The 18,106-nt window shown below is 36.3% G+C and overlaps 1 protein-coding gene and 1 pseudogene across 1 annotated transcript in view; both read right to left on the minus strand.

The window, feature by feature from the left end:
- The window catches only part of LOC125858376 (serine/threonine-protein kinase Nek6-like), a 1,100,283-nt gene that overhangs the window by 1,024,992 nt on the left and 57,185 nt on the right, over nt 1-18,106 (minus strand). The window lies entirely within an intron of this gene.
- Nucleotides 854-4,005, minus strand: LOC125858933 (uncharacterized; annotated as a pseudogene).

Here is an 18,106-nt window from a genome sequence, read left to right on the forward strand (position 1 = left end):
GCTGAAATAACACTTTTTATCCTAATTTAGGTTGTGACACATACAACCTCCTTCCTGATATTTCAAACCAAATTAAACATTTTTTTTTTACTTTTAAAATCGTGTGTGAGATGAATTAGTGAATACTTTGTTCTAATAAGTGATGTAGTAAAAAATAATTTGAACAAGATATTCAAAATAAAAGAAATATGGACATGATAGTACATCATGAAACCTGGAATCTATATAAAATAGAACAATTTGCCTACAAAATAGAAGACTTAGCACATTTTGGGATAAACTTACATAGGAAAATAGGACACCACCACTAGGAGCCCAACTATTTCTAGTCCAACTCAGACTAAACAACTAATTGACACATAAAGACATTGCATATTATATTTTCACCAACTTAACAACTAATTGAAATCTAATAGAAGACCCTGCATACTATTTTTTAACCAACAAAAGACTATGCATATAAAGTAAATTACAATTAAAATTGCTATTTTGTCTCCAAGGAAACAAAACTTGACCATTTAACATTCATCGATGTTTCTGATAATGGTGTTTCCTCCCCTTCTCCTTCTCCTCCTCCTCCTCCTCCTCCTCTTCCTTCTCCTCCTTCTGCTCCTTCTTCTCCTTTTTCTCCTCCTTCTTCTCCTTCTTCTCCTTCTTCTTCTCATTTTTCTCCTCCTCCTCCTCCTCCTCCTCCTCCTCCTTCTTCTTCTTCTTCTTCTTCTTTTTATTTTTCTTCTTCTTCTTCTTCTTCTTCTTCTTCTTCTTCTTCTTCTTCTTCTTCTTCTTCTTCTTCCTCCTCCTCATCTTTTTCCTCTTCTTCCTCCTCTTCCTCTTTGTCCTCTTCGTCTTCTTCCTCCTCTTCCTCTTCTTCCTCCTCCTCCTCCTCCTCTTCCTCTTCCTCTTCCTCCTCCTCCTCCTCCTCCGCCTTCTCCTTATTCTTCTTCTTCTTCTTCATCATCATCGTCTTCTTCTTCTTCTTCTTCTTCTTCTTCTTCATCATCATCATCATCCTTTTCTTCTTCTTCCTCCTCCTGTAGTTCATCATGATATCCTCTATATTGTTGCTTCAAGTAGAGAAAATTCAATTGCCTACTAAAGTGATAATTATCACATGTCATTCTCAAATGCAAATATTTACAATTGACACATAAAAGTTTTCAACACTCAAAACATTCCCTAATCGGGTATCCCCTTAGATCCTCAACCAGTGTACCAATACATTCTATAAAGGGGCGCTCAATAACCAGTGGCAAACCCAGAACTTTTCTTAGTCAATTGGTATATTTCTTCTCCTCCTTCTCCTCCTCCTCCTCATTCTCCTCCTTCTTCTCCTTCTCCTCCTTCTCCTTCTTCTCCTCCTTCTCCTCCTTGTTCTCCTTCTTCTCCTTGTTCTCCTTCTTCTTCTTCTCCTTTTTCTTCTTCTTCTTCTTCATCCTCTTCCTTTTCTTCCTCTTCTTCCTTTTCTTCCTCTTCTTCCTCTTCTTCCTCTTCTTCCTCCTCTTCCTCTTCCTCTTCCTCTTCTTCATCCTCCTCCTCCTCCTCCTCCTCCTCCTTCTTCTTCTTCATTATCTTCAGTATCATCGTCTTCTTCTTCTTCTTCTTCATCATCATCCTCTTCTTATTCTTCGTCTTCATATCATTCTTCTTCTTCCTCCTCCTCTAGTTCATCATGATATCTTATATATTGTTGCTTCAAGTAGAGAAAATTCAATTGCCTACTAAACTGATAATTATCACATGTCATTCCCAAATGCAAACATTTACAATTGACACATAAAAGTTTTCAACACTCAAAACATTCCCTAATCGGGTATCCCCTTATATCATCAACCTGTGTACCCATACAATCTATAAAGGGGCACTCAATAACTAGTTGCAAACCCAGAACTTTTCTTAGTCAATTGGTATATCTTACTCGCATAAGAAAATTAGTCGGTATTATTGAATTGAGATACAAAATTCCCTAGTAACCAGAAACAAGGCACTTAATAGAAATCTCATGGAAATCCTTTTTTTATTTTTGGGAAAAGAATAAATATACCTCTGAACTATCATAAATGCTATACAGATACCCTCCATCATACTTTTAGGACATTGGTGCCCTTGGTGTCCAAACATTAGAACATATAAATCCTTTACTATAATGGAAGACTAAATAGGGACACATGGCACAATATTATTTGTCGATCCGATATTTAATAAATGATGAGTCGGTGGATAAAATTATGACACGTGTATGTATGTTAGTATTAAGGGTATAAATATGCACTAGTTCTTTGACGCAGGGGCACCAATTTCCCAAAAATATTACAGAGGGTATATGCATACCATTTACAATAGTTCGAGGGTATATATGTCATTTTTCCCTAAATTTTTTTACCTATATAATTTTGTATACATTCTTCACAGTAACGATGATTGCAATTGCTGCCCTGCATCTATGTGTTTTGCAGCGGAAATGTATTTTCATAAATTTCACAGAAACTACATGAAAATTCCCCATTTTTAGTAGTATTATTCTCTAGGTTGAGTGAATCTGGTATAATAGAATACTCCATTTCTACGGTTTTTTATCAACATGATTAGAGCTTTATTCCAAATTCTTACCTGAATGAAACTGAGATGAGTAGAAGAGAATTTTTTACAGCTCGATATCATTATCTTCACTCTTGTAACCATTGTCATTTTTGCTAATAGCGATGGCATCAGAATTCACTAAGGTGGACTAACTTCAAATTCGCTAGAGTTCAAGATTTGCAAATCAATTGATTCCATTTAAACTTGATCGGAATTAATGATTTGTAAATAAGTTGATTCCATTTCGACATCATTGGCCCCAAAAGATTTATTAATTTTATTCCTTCTGTGGAGCCCACCAAAATTCTTAGACCATCTTTGACTTGGGTTTCAAGAATTTACATTTGATGGGGTGCTGCATTTGGTCGTCAATGGAAGGCTATATTTATTTCCCAGTTTATACATATAAGTTGTATATATACACTAGTTTTTTAGACCTTGATGATAAACAATTTTTGTTTTCCATCTTTGACTTGGGTTGCAAGAATTTAGATTTGATAGGGCGCTTCATTTGCTCGTCAATGGAAGCCTTTATTTCTTTCTCAAGTAATGTATATAAGTTATCTCTCTCTCTCTCTATATATATATATATATACACAAGTTTTTATACCTTGATGATGAACACCTTTTGTTTTCCATCTTTGACTTGTTGTGAAAGAATTTAGATTTGATAGGGCACTTCATGTGGTCATCAATGGAAGCCTATATTTATTTTCCATTTTATGAATTGAAGTTGTGTGTGTATATATATATGCTGGTCTTTCGACACGTGTGTTGTAGGTGATTACCAATTCAGAGAATTTGTTGCAGATCAATATCATCATCTTCAATCTTGTAACTGTTGTAATTTTTTCTAATAGTGATGACCTAAGAATTTAGTGAGGTAGTATTACATTCAAATTTACTGAATTTAAAGATCTGCAAATCCCTTGATTCCATTTAAACTTGATAATAATTAACAATTGGTAAATTTGTTGATTCCATTTCGACATCGTTGGCCTCGAAAGATTTTTTAATTTTATGCATTTTGTGGAGTATGTGGAAATTCTTAGGCAATCTTGATGATGAGCAACTTTTGTTTTCCGTATTTTACTTGGACTGCAAGAATTTAGATTTGATAGGGTGATTCATTTGGTCGTCAATAGAAGTATATATTTCTTTATCAATTTATGAATATAAGTTGTATACATATACACACACTTATTTTTTGACACATGCATTGTACGTGATTATCGATTCAGAGAATTTATTGCAGCTCGATATCATCATCTTCGCTGTTGTAACCGTTGTCATTTTTCTAATAGCGATGACATAAGAATTCAGTGAGGTATGATTAACTTCAAATTCGATGTAGTTCAAGATTTGTGAATCTGTTGATTCCATTCCCACTTGATTACAAATAACGATTTATAAATTTGTTGATTCCATTTCGACATTGTTCGCCGCAAAAGATTTCTTAATTTTATGCCTTTTGTGGATTCTACAGAAATTCTTAGACCATCTTGATCGTGAGAAACTTTTGTTTTCCATCCTTGACTTGGGTTGCATGAATTTAGATTTGATAAGGCACTTCATTTGGTTGTCAATGGAAGCCTATATTTCTTTCCCAGATTATGCATAAAAAATTTATATATATATATATATATATATATATATATACATACACACACTAGTTTTTTGACATTGAGCATGAACAACTTTTGTTCTCCGTCTTTGACTTGGGTTGCAAGACTTTATGTTTGATAGGACGCTTCACTTGGTCATCAATGGAAACCTATCTTTCTTTACCTATATATATATATACACACATATACATACTAGTTTTTCGACATGTGCGTTACACGTGATTACCGATTCAGAGAATTTGTTGCAGCTCGATGTCAACATATTCGCCCTTGTAATGATTAACATTTTTACTAATAGAGATGATATATGAAATCAGTGAGGTAGGATTAACTTCAAATTTTGTAGAGTTCAAGATTTGCAAATCCATTGATTACATTTCAATTTGATCGGAATTAACTATTTGTAAATTTATTGTTTCCATTTCAACATCGTTCACCGCAAAAGATTTCTTAATTTTATGTCTTCTATGAAGTTAGTTGAAATTCTTAGACCATCTTGATTATGAAAACATTTTGTTTTCCATCTTTGAGTTGGGCTCCAAAATTTTGATTTAATAGGGCACTTCATTTGGTCCTCACTGGAAGTCTATATTTCTTACCAAGTTTATGCATATAAGTTGTATATATATTACGAACAACTTTTGTTTTCCATTTTTGACTTTGACTTGGGTTGCAAGAAATTAGATTTGGTAGGGCGCTTCATTTGGTCGTTAATGGAAGCCTATATTTCTTTCCAATTTATGTATATAAGCTGTATATATCTACTAGTTTTTCGACATGTGCGTTGCACATGATTAGTGATTCAGAAAATTTGTTGCAGCTCGATACCATCATCTTTGCTCTTGTAACCGTTGTCATTTTTGCTAATAGATGACATCATAATTCGGTGAGGTAGGATTAACTGCAAATTCACAAGAGTTCAAGATTTGCAAATCCGTTGATTTCATTTCAACTTGATCGAAATTAATGATTTGTAAATTTGGTTGATTCCAATTCGACATCAATGGCCGCAAAAGATTTCTTAATTTTATGTCTTCTGTTGAGTGTACGGAAATTCATAAACCATCTTGATGATGAACAACTTTTTTTTTCCATCTTTTACTTGGGTTGCAAGAATTTAGATTTGATAGGGCACTTCATTTGGTCTTCAATGGAAGACTATATTTCTTTCCGAGTTTATGAACCGCCCATGAACCCAAGGATCTAGCTGTGGAGGAAAAGAAAACAACTCAAAATACAACACCCATGATTCGAACTCCTCCACCCTTTCCACAATGATTAGTGAAGAAAATTGAGGAAGTAAACTATCATAAGTTTATCTCGATGTTGAAGAAACTCTCAAATGATGCCCATTTGACTGAAGCACTAGAATAGATCCTAGGCTATGTGAAGTTCCTCTATAGCTCTCAAGGTATGATTGAGATCTACATACACTATATCTTATTTACACTTTACTTGTTGAATTGTACTAAGTATGTTATTTTTGTTGATAATGATCATTGCTAAATGTTTGATGCATTAATTTCTATCATATATGTGGAACATTTTGTCCACGAGACTTCAAATGTTTTTCTCAAAGAACCTATAACACGTCCATTTGGAAAATGATAGGTTTAATTGAATTAGTAAACAAGGTTGCATTCACCTCTTGTTATAACTTCTTGAAACATGCATTTTTTCTAATCACTTGATCATTAGTATGCTCTTACCGATTGAAATTACTTAATATTGTATTACTTTTTTCTTATCATGAGTCATTTATAATGTTATTAGTGCACTTATAGGTTTTATGAAACAATTTTTCTTCTTTCTTATTACCTTCTTTGTTAGATATTGCCACATTTTGATACTAATAAAATTCATTTTTTTTTGTTATTAGACAAGCTTAATCTAACTAAATATGAGAAACATGTTGTGTCATGCCCCGAGCCTACACCCTGGGTGGGACTGTCACTCGAGAACCATTTCTGGCTCCAAGCGAACCCTTGGCCTGGCTAGACTCTCAGCGGAAGACTTTAAGCATTAATACAATGATCAAATGCATTAATAAAACAAGTGTCTCAAATTAAACTCAGAACGTTTAAAGATAGAACATTCAACTAGCCATAGATGGCAACTCAAGTCTTAACATAAGAAATAACAATGTAAAGACAATTGAACTACTAATTGTCTATGAAGCCTCTTAAACAAAGAGGGATGTTGAGAGAAGACTTCCGGTCATCCTAACATATGAAATACTAGAAATCAAAGTAAAAGGAGTCCTCTGGAAAGCAAAGAGGCTCACCAACTGACTCTGATTGCTCAACTAGATCAACGAGGCGCTGGATATTGATACTGGTTACATGTGTCTGCATCATAAAATGATGCAGCCCAAATGGCATTAGTACATTGAATGTATGAGTATGCGAGGGGAAAACTAAGCATAACATAAGCTTGAAAGGAATCTTAAAGGAACACTTACCTCGGCTTTACTCAACTCATGAATAACTCAACTCAAATGCAAAGTAACACAACAATAATAGTGCATTTTATACAAAGCATTTAAAACAGTTGGTGACAACTCAAAGTATTAAAGAAAAAACAATAGCAACTCAATTACATATAAAGTAATATAATACTGTGGGAGTTTCTCTAACCGACAACCATCAGTATGAGCCTAAGTGATGATACAACATCTCGCCCACACTGCCAGAACTGTCTAATACTTTATCGTCATATAGAACGCCCCAACTAAGTGGATCCACTAGTCTATGCTAAAAAACACTAAGGAATCATCTAAAAAGTATGATCCTTTCTACCCATGATGGCTACATGGTTTATGGAGACTTGAGTTATTATAAACTCGTGTCAACATATCGGTCCTCAATACTACTCTCAAAATATACTCAACTCATATGTTTAAAAAACAAAACTCTTTCTGTGATTTGAGATAATTGCTCAAAGGCTCTCTTGGAAATCGGTGTTTCCTTTCTTGCTTAAATGTGAAAACATTTCAACTCTGGGAATACTTAGTTCCCGTATAATATTTTAAAGAAATGACTTTACTCTTACTCTTTACTCAACTCAAATCTTAAGTTTTAAAACAAAGTTAGAACGTTTGTAAAAGACTTTTGGAAAACTCTATGAACTTCTCTTGACTTGACTCTTAATTTTCCTTGAATTGGATTTTGGATTCAAGGTTCATGATCTCATGTTTATGGATGATTTAATGATGTTTAGACGTACCTTAGAGTGTATAAATCAACTAGAAGACATAGGTACATTGCTAAGGAACTAGTACGGAAAGAAGGGGGAAAAGGTTGGAGAATTGTCGTCCCTGGCGCTCTGAGAGGCGTGGGGCGCCAACCCTTGAATTTTAGGGACTGGGTTGGGGCTCTATGGCTGGCGCGGTGGCCTAGAGCCCAAATTTTAGAGCCCCATTTAGGGTGGCTGGGGCGGCGCCCCAGACCCCTTCTCAGAAACCTCCAACTTTTCTTCTTCATTCTTAAACTCTAAAACCCTCTACTTCAATTAGTTCTTTCACCAAACACTTAGAATCAACTATATCATCAATATATGTAAGATTCTACTCGAAAACACACCTAAAATCATGAATCAAATTCAAGGAACTTCAACAACAAGGACCCTCAAGATTTCAAACGAATTATCATCAAGAACTCATAACATTTCTTTCGAAATAATAGAACTTCACTGAATTGAATGATGATTGGCGCGTGGGTGAAATAACCCAATTCTATGTGATCTCACATACCTCGTAGGATTAAATCCTTCGCATAATCCACATCTAAATTGTACGATCTTGACGAATCTTGACTTTTCTTTTCCTTTCTCCTCTTTCTCTTTTCTCCAAGCCCTAACGTGAATTTCTAATTTTCTAAACTGATCTAATTCTTATTAGACCCTAACTTAATTACCAAAAATGAAATAAAATAATTGGTAAAGGAAAAGACCAACTACCCTTCAAAAATCCGGATTGGGCTTTTCTTATCCAAACAACCCAACTTCCGATGGGCATATCTCACTCATACAAACTCAGAATCACGCAAACTTGACGGCGTTGGAAAGATAATTCCAATATATTTCCAATGGTATCTAGAATAACACTTAAATCATTTTGAGCTAGGAGTTATGGTCGTTTGAAGTTGACCCAAAACTCATTCTTAACTTAACCAATTTTCCAGATTTTTTATTCTTTCGAAAGATGAGTATTTCCAATTTTTAACTCTTTCTAGTTCTTTCAAATAGCAAGGTGTTACAATATCTCCCCCTTGGGATTCGTCCTCGAATGAGATTACTCTTACTAGGATAACGGTGTAACAACTATCATTCTGTTCAAACACCCAACAAGCAAATCTAACACATCAAGTATTTAAATTAAAGAGTACTAAGAAGAGAATTAGTACCTTGATCTGGAATTTCTCCGGGCTCAAGGAGATGTAGATATCTCATCTTCATATCTTCCTCAGCTTCCCAAGTAGCTTCCTGAGTAAACTGATTCCTCCAAACACATATTGAAGACTCTTGTTATCGGTGAACACATCCACATGAACACCTTAAAGATAATGGCGCCATATTTTCAAAGAAAATACTACGGCATCCAATTCTAGATCATTGGTTGGATAATTCTTCTCATGAACTTTCAACTGTCTGGAGGCATAAGCTATAACTTTGCCATTCTGCACTAACACACAACCCAAACCAACTGTAAACGCATCACATTATATGACAAAACCTTGAGTACCTTCTGGTAAGGTCAATACTGGGCAGTAGTCAACCTCTTTTTCAATTCCCGAAAGTTTTTCTCACAAGCTTCAAACTAGTGAAATTTCACTATTTTCTAAGTTATCTTGGTCAAAGGGGATGAAATAGAAGAGAACCCTTCTACGAATCTTCTATAATATCCAGCCAATCCCAAAAACTCCTAATATCAGTTGGAGATGTGGGTCGAGGCCAATTCTACACTATCTCTATTTTCTAAGTGTCAACTCTAATCCCATCACCAGAAACAATGTGACCTAAGAATGCCACAGACTCAAGCCAATACTCGCATTGTGAGAACTTACCATACAACTCCCTATCGTTTAGAGTTTGGAGAACTATTCTGAGATGGATATCATGATCTTCCTCATTCCTCGAATAGATTAGACTGTCATCAATGAATACGATAACAAACATATCTAAGTAAGGCTTGAATACTCTATTCATAAGGTCTATGAATGTTGCAGGCGCATTGGTCAAACCAAAGGACATAGCTAGGAACACATAATGACCATAACGGGTCCTGAAATGTTGTCTTTGGAATATCAGAATCCCTTACTCTTAACTGATGGTAGCTTGATCTGAGGTCTATCATAGAGAAACAGGTAGCACCCTGAAGCTGATCGAAAAGATCGTCAATTCTCGAAAGAGGATACGTATTCTTAATGGTAACCTTGTTCAATTGACGGTAGTCTATACATATCCTAAGGGAATCATCTTTCTTTCTCACAAATAAGATCGGAGAGTCCCAAGGTGAGACATTTGGTCGAATAAATACCTTATCAAGGATATTCTTAAAGTCTTATATAGGCTCTTTCAACTCTGTTGGAGCCATTCTATATGGTGGAATAGATATATGATGAGTATCGGGAAGAATATCTATACGGAAGTCACTCACTCAAAACTGGAACTCACTCAATAGGAGGTGTCTCAACACTAGAATAATTAACTCGAACTAAGTAATAGACACATCCCTTGGAAACTAACTTCCTCGCCTTAAGGTACGAAATGAAATGACCCTTAGGCACTTCTAAACTGCTACTCCACTCTATAACTAGCTCATTAGGAATTTGGAACCTAACAACTCGAGTTCTACAATCAATGGAGGCATAACAGACATGAAGCCAGTCTATACCTAGAATGACATCAAAATCTACCATGTCTAACTCAACTAAATCAGTCACGGCGTTCTTGTGATTGAAGGAAATGACACAATAACGATAGACTCGCTCAGCTAGAATAGACTCTCAAACAGGTGTAGAAATACAAATGGGTTCACAATGCTTCTCAAGAAGAATATCAAATTTCATTGGAACAAAAGGAGTCATAAAAGATAAAGTCGATCCTGGGTCTAGCAAAGCATAAACATTAAGAGTAAAAACTTTGATCATACCAGTGACAACATCTGGAGAATTCCCTTGCTCTTGACGACTAGTGATAGCATATAGGAGATTTTCTCCTCCAACAGTACCTGAAGTAGCTCCTCTGGGTGCAACCCTGTCTGGTGGAGCAACTGATAAAGATTGGGCTGTGTTGCCCTGATTCCTATTACCTTGCCGGTTCTTGGGGAACTCTTTCATGAAGTGACCCTCTTATCCACATTTGAAACAACATGTGGAGCCATCGCAACACTTACCTGTGTGGTTCCTACCACACTTATCACGTGCAGGAGCCTAGTTACCTCCTTGTGCCACACTACCCTGAGACTGTGCAGGTCTAGCTCTGAAGTTCTACGAATTCTAACCATTGTACTCACCTTTGTTTCTGGGTACAGGTGCACTAGCAGATGATGGAGTAGGTCCATTTTGCTTTTATTAAAAGGAAGAATGGTTCACATTACTCCTTTGCTGCCCGGACTCATTCCCTATCATAGATTTCTTATTTCTAAACTCCTCCCTATCACTCAGCTTCTCTTCCTCAACCTGCTGCACATAAACCATCAACCTTGCTATATCAACGTCACATATTAACATCAAAGCCTTACCTTCCTTACTCGACAGATGAGACAGCCAAGCAACAAACAAACTCATTATATTCCCCATATCTGCAACCATCTCAGAAGCATAACGGGATAGATGGGTGAACTCCAACCCATACTCATGAACAGTTAGTGAATCTTGCTTAAGGGTAAGTAATTCTCATACCTTAGCCTCTCTTAATTCTCGGGGAAAGAAACGCCCCAAGAAAGTCTCTTCAAACATTTCCGAAGTCAAAATTGGTGCACCCTCAGCTCTACCCTTCTTCCACTGGTCAAATCAAGTCCTAGCAACATTCTTCAGTTGATATGTAGCTAGTTCAACTCGCTCAGCATCGTTAACGTGCATGACCTCAAATATCTTTTGTAGTTCCTCAACAAAATTTTCCGGATCATCAGTAGTTCTTGAACTAGTGCAGAGGATTCATCCTCAAGAACTCTCGAATTCTTGAAGTATCAGCCTCTGCCTGTTGAGCCCCTCTTTGTTGCCCAACTTGGTTGGTCACAACCTAACTCAGCATTCGGATTTCTTCCCGAAATTCAACATTGGTGACCTCTCATTGAGGCTTCACCTCAGGTGCATTGGGTACCTCTTGCTCTTCAACATTACACCTAGCATAAAGACCTCTGATAGCTCTTCGTGGGGGCATGATTAACTAAAAGACACGCGAAAGCATGAATTAGATGAAACTTTTAAGAGATAAAACTCTAACCCACGAAATGAGTATGAAAGAAGTGAAACAATTTCCAAAATGTTGCAGCTTCCTAATTATAGATGTGGCGCGCTTCACAGCGATAACTAGGACTCTATAGACACAACTTCATAAACTCCCTAGGACTCTTAAAATCTGGCCTCTTATACCAAGTTTATCACACCTCGAGCCTACACCCTGGGTGGGACTGGAACTCGAGAACCATTTCTGGCTCCAAGCGAACCCTTGGCCTTGCTAGACTCTCAGTGAAAGACTATAAGCATTATTACAAGAATCAAATGCATTTATAACACAATTGTCTCAAATTAAACTCAGAACGTTTAAGGTTAAAACATTGAACTAGCCATAGATGGCAACTCAAGTTTTAACATAAGAAATAACAATGTAAAGACAACTGAACTACTAACTACCTATGAATCCTCTAAAACAAGGAGGAATGTCGCGACAAGACCCCCGATCATCCTAACAACTGAAATACTAGAAAGCAAAGTAAAAGGAGTCCTCTGGAAAGCAAGGAGGCTAACCAACAGATTCTGAGTGCTCAACTAGATCAATGAGGCGCTGGCTTCTAATCATGATTACTTGTGTCTGCATCATAAAACGATGGAGGCCAAATGGTATCAGGAGATTGAATATATGAATATGTGAGGAGAAAACTAAGCAAAACATAATCTTTACTCAACTCATGAATAACTCAACTCAAATACAAAGTAAAACAACAATAATAGTGCAGTTTATACAAAGCATTTAAAACATTAGGTGACAACTCCAAATATTAAAGAAATACAATTTCAATTAAATTACATTTAAAGTAATATAATACTGTGGGAGTTTCTCTAACCGACAACCATCACTATGAGCCTTAGTGATGATACAATGTCTCGCCCACGCTGCCAGAAGTGTCCTATACTTTCCCATCATATAGAACGCCTCAACTAAGTGTATCCACTAGTCTATGCTAAAAATCAGTAAGGAATCATCTAAAAAGTATGATCATTTCTATCCATGATGGTTACATGGTTTATGGTGACTTGAATTATTATGAACTCGTGTCCCCATATCGGTGCTCAATAGTACTCCCAAAATATACTCAGCTCATATGTTTTATAAACAAAACTCTTTCTACGATTTGAGATAATTACTCAAAGACTTTCTTGGAAATCCGTGTTTCCTTTCTTGCTTAAATGTGAAAACATTTCAACTCTTGGGAATACTTAGTTCCCTTATAATCTTTTAAAGAAATGACTTTAGTCTTACTCTTTAATCAACTCAAAGCTTAAGTCCTAAAACAAAGTTAAAATGTTTGTAAAAGACTTTTGGAAAACTCTATGAACTTCTCTTGATTTGAATCTTAACTTTCCTATAATTGGATTATGAATTCATGGTTCATGATCTCAGGTTTATGGATGATTTCATGATGTTTAGACGTACCTTAGTGTCACAACCCAGGGGTATACCCTAGAAGTAACACAACGTACTTGACCCCAAATGGGTCTCATACAAACCCTTAGCATATCCTGAACATAAGATAGTAGAAAATATGGAAAAATTTAAAACTTTTTACAATTGAAGTCATTTTCATAAAAGCAAGGGGAAGTCTTTCTATACTTTTTCTCAAACCATCTAATACAACTTTAGAATAAACTCTTGGCACACAACCCATACAATAGTCTAAAAAACATGAAATAAAAGACATAAGGAAATGGTGGGTTTTGTCCCCGAAGCGATGAGGATTCACCAAGATATTCAACTCCTTAGCTCCTTAGAAAACCTAGTTTCAAGATAGAACTCAAGTCTCCAAACCCTACATTTGATTAGAATGTAGACAAAGTATTCGTTAGTACAAAATGTACTAAATATGTTAGCTAGCATAAACATAAGAGCATAAGACAAGGGTTAGTCAATATAAGACATAATCCAAAATCATATGAAATACTTCATGAAACATAAATCATAAGCATACGAGATACTATCATAATCATAATAAGTAAAGTCTCCAACATAAGCATCATATAAGCATCACTTGATCCTAGTCATCTATACCATGATAGGACTACTTTCAAGTAACCTCAAGGCATACTTTGTGCAATGCATCGATAGCATCCCATAATACCATCCAAGCTAAGTACCCCTTTTTGGTCATCTTAATCATAGCCTATATACATGGTCAAGTCTTAAGTTTTTCAACCATAAGGGCACCATACTCCTAGATAACTCAAAACTACACTTGTGTAATGCATGAAAGGCATCCCATAATACCCTTCACACTAAGCATAACCGTGAAGTCATCCTAGTCATATTTACCCTCCTTTGGTCTCATTATTATCTTACCTCATGTAGACAAGGGAACTATCACCGTTAGTCAATCACATCTTGGAAGGCAACTATAGCAACAATCCATCAAGCATAACTCCTGTAAGACAACGCTCATTACGCAACCTTTAGTCATACTTGTACAATGCATGAATGGAATCCCATACTACCATTCATACTAAGTACTTCTTTAGGTTATCATACTCATGTTCCTTAATTACAGACTAGACCCTTTTGAAAGCATAGGAACACTAGGAGACATTTTTCTAAGTCTATCTTAGTTCCTCACTGTTTTGAACCCTAAGAGATACTATACTAGGTACATCTTAGTTCTTCAAGTTTGAACTCTAGGAAATGTTACGTTAAGCATAATCTTAGTTCATTTAGTTCCTTATTCTAATGCTTATTGGATTGGAACATAGTTCCTCTCTTTAGACCTTAGAACACTATGAGGTACTACCTTAAGCACATATAAGTTCATTATTAGGTTGAACCCTATGAGAAACTTGTTTTAGCATGTCTAGGTTCATTATTAACATGGACCCTATGAGATACTACTTTAAGTACGTCTAAGTCAATTTATACTCTTGAACACTATGAGCTACCTCACTAATCCTATCTTAGGTTGAACCCTATGAGAAACTTGTTTTAGCATGTCTAGGTTCATTATTAACATGGACCCTAAGAGATACTACTTTAAGTACGTCTAAGTCGATTTATACTCTTGAACACTATGAGCTACCTCACTAGTCCTATCTTAGTTCCTCATTAATTCGAACCCTAGGATATACTACATTAAGTATATCTTAGTTCATCAAGCTTGAACTCTTGTTGATGCTACTTAAAGCATAATCTTAGTTCACTAAGGTTGAACCCTAGGAGATGTTTTTTCAAGCACAATCTTAGTTCATTAAGTTTTATCTCTAGGAGATACTCCTTCAAGCAAAATCTTAGACAATTACTTGTATTGGACTCTAGGAGATGCTACATTACACATAATCTTGGCCCATGAGGTTTGAACTCTAGGAGATGCTACATTTAGCACAGCCTTAGTTCATTACTAATCTTGTTTGATTGGGATATAGCCTTAACCAACATGAGAACATATTAGCTATCACATGATCTCTCAAAGTGTTAGCCACACCATCAAGGGTTGATCCACTTGCCTAAGGTAGAACCGATTTTTTAGCTTAGTTGGATCCACTAGCTAACTTTCCTACGGGACACGTAGTTATGGGATACGGAGATTGGTACTAGAAACCCAACGCTCTTCTAGGTGAAGGCTTCCATCTCATGAGACACACTTTGGGAAGTCCAGACTCTTCTAGTTGAGAGATCCCATGTTGGAAGCCCAAACTCAACTAGGTGGGAACCTCCATGAAAGCCCAAACTCAAGTAGGTGGGAACCTCCATCTCATTTCAATATCCAGTCGGTGCTAGGCATAAATCCCACAAGATAATCATTAAGTCTCTACTTTGACTCAAGTTTATGGAAAGATGTTCTTGACAACCAATCCATGCTAATACCTTTTTTAGACCATGTGTGAGCAACTATAACCATTCATGATCTAGGTATGATGGCTCTTTATCCTTAGGTTCCATTAGGTAAGAGAAGACCATGTGTGAGCAACTATAACCATTCATGATCTAGGTATGATGGCTCTTTATCCTTAGGTTCCATTAGGTAAGAGAAGCCCTTCAACCCTAGAACCATTACTATGTGAGAAGTCTTTCATATTAAGTTCATCTTCATGCCTAATATAATGTCTCGAATTCTACATTAAACAAGGATATCATCATAACTTAAGTGATTCTATCACTTCCTACCACCTATGATTCATAAGGTGAATTAGGTAGGTAATGATCTTTCATCACAATTCTATTCATCGGCCTTGTATTCACATGTAGATTTTACTCTCAAAGCCTTAGCATCTATAGTTGATCATATTAGCTTCACTCTAAAGCCCTACTGATCAATATTCACAACTCTGAGTCTTTATTCTCAATAACTCTACACCATAGAAGCATATTATGAACCTAGATTACAAGGCATTCAATAACATTCTTCATCACTAGGTGATTCAAGCCACAATTAATCCTAAAGGTTCAACATCAACTTTAAAAGTCAAGATCCATCATATATTATAAAGTCTAGTTCAATTCATGTCTAAGTATTCCTAATCTTGAACAATTACTACACATGACATTGATTTATGAAGATCACATTTGAACCTTCAATTTCACCTCTAATGGCATAAACCCACAAAATATGAAATTCATCAAGTAAACTAGGCTTAACCATAGAAATCACATGAATTCATCATAATATCATAATTCAATGTTAATAAAATCATAATTAGGTATTATCCACTAGATTGGAATCACGCTTAATCCCTACCCACAATGTAGAAGTAAACCCTAGCTAGAATTGGGTTTTTGACTTCACAATTGGGGGAAAACCTAAGGGGCTCTATGGGTGGAAGAACCCATAGATGATTAAGCTAACACACCTTAATTCAATGACCTAATCAAGCTTCCATCAATGAAGGAAATTCTTCTCCAACTTCCTTTCTTCTTCTTCTTCTTCTTCACTTCTAGAGAGAAAATTATTTGGAGAGAATTTGGGTTCTTTGATGAATGAGTTAAATGATTTAGTTTAGGGGTCTATTAGGTATATATAGGTGGTTAAATAGCTAACTAACAGACCTCCCTTAACCCATAACTAAAAACACTTAACTTAAAAATCTGCTTGACCTACGACTCCTCCACCCACGGACCGTGGGTGGACCTACTAAGCGTGCTGCACCTCCGTAGGTGAGGTATGCAGCTTAAAATTTATAATCCATCACAGGACTTGACCCACGACCCCAACCTACCGGCCATGGTTCCACCTACAGCCAGTAGGTGGCAAACGTAGGTCACTTAAATTTGGCAGTTTTGGGGGCTGCTTTGGGGTCCTCCTCAAGGACCCCTTCGGGTGGTCCTTGGGGGCTCGTACCTCGACATGTAACCCCTAAAACCTCCATTCTAAGTAAGGGAGTAATTTTTGTGATTTTTAATCCTCATACCATACTTTAAAACTCTTACGAAAAGCTATAGAACTCTCTAGTTCAACTTACTAGTTTCCGGGGTATAATAATATCTCCCCCTTGGGATCATTCATCCTCGAATGACGATTCTAAACGCTTCTTAAAGTCACAACTCTAAACTAGCTGGCCATCATGCATGCACTACATCTAAATGCACACAACCAAGGAAGAAAACTTTAATTCCAAGGTAAACACATTCAATGCAACACAAGGGAGTAGGAACTACTTCTACAAACCCAAAATGCATGAAATTCTATATCTACTCATTTTCAAGGATGAACTACCATCTCCCAACTAAATCATGCTCAACACACATTCATGGAACCTAAATGCAAATTACTCTAAAAAAGCATTTATTCAAGGAGGAATTTTTCAACTCCCCAAAACTAAGGCATGCTCATATATTTATCTCATGAAGTCTATATGCAACTCTACTCAAAGCACTACAACATGAGGAAAACAATGCATATAAGTCATTTCTATCACAACTTAATCTTTTTCAGGAATATGCATCACATAAGAAGTTCATGGAAACATACAATTCACACATGACTTCATATAAAAGCAAATCAAGAGGAACCTATCATCTCAAGCTAGAATAGGAGTATAAGGAAAAGGATGAGGACATCAGGACATCTCATTGGCCCTTGGCCTCCCAAGTAGCACTCTTAACAAAATTCCTTACTAAAGAACACTCCTTAGCACTTTATGGAACAACTTCCTTGTTCTTCTACTTCTTAACGTGTCGGTCTAAGACCTCTACCGGTACTTCTAAATTAGAGGGGTTCTTATTAGCAAATCTAGCTCACAAGCAACCCTACTAACACTACTCCAGATCTCATATGAGCCCGCCAAGCCGGGACTAAACTTCTCATACTCATTACACCTCTTAAGGTGAGAATTTCAAGCAAACCTAGCTCGTGAACATCAAGAACACTCAACGACCTTGCTATCTAAGCACATTATCTCCCCCTTGGGAGCAAACCTATACAAATTCTTTTAAGCATCACTTTTTTCAATTCTAAGGTCGGAGTAAGTCATCACTAAGATTTCACA

Source organism: Solanum stenotomum, chromosome 3 (assembly GCF_019186545.1).
Source record: "Solanum stenotomum isolate F172 chromosome 3, ASM1918654v1, whole genome shotgun sequence".
In the NCBI taxonomy this organism is placed as follows: domain Eukaryota; kingdom Viridiplantae; phylum Streptophyta; class Magnoliopsida; order Solanales; family Solanaceae; genus Solanum; species Solanum stenotomum.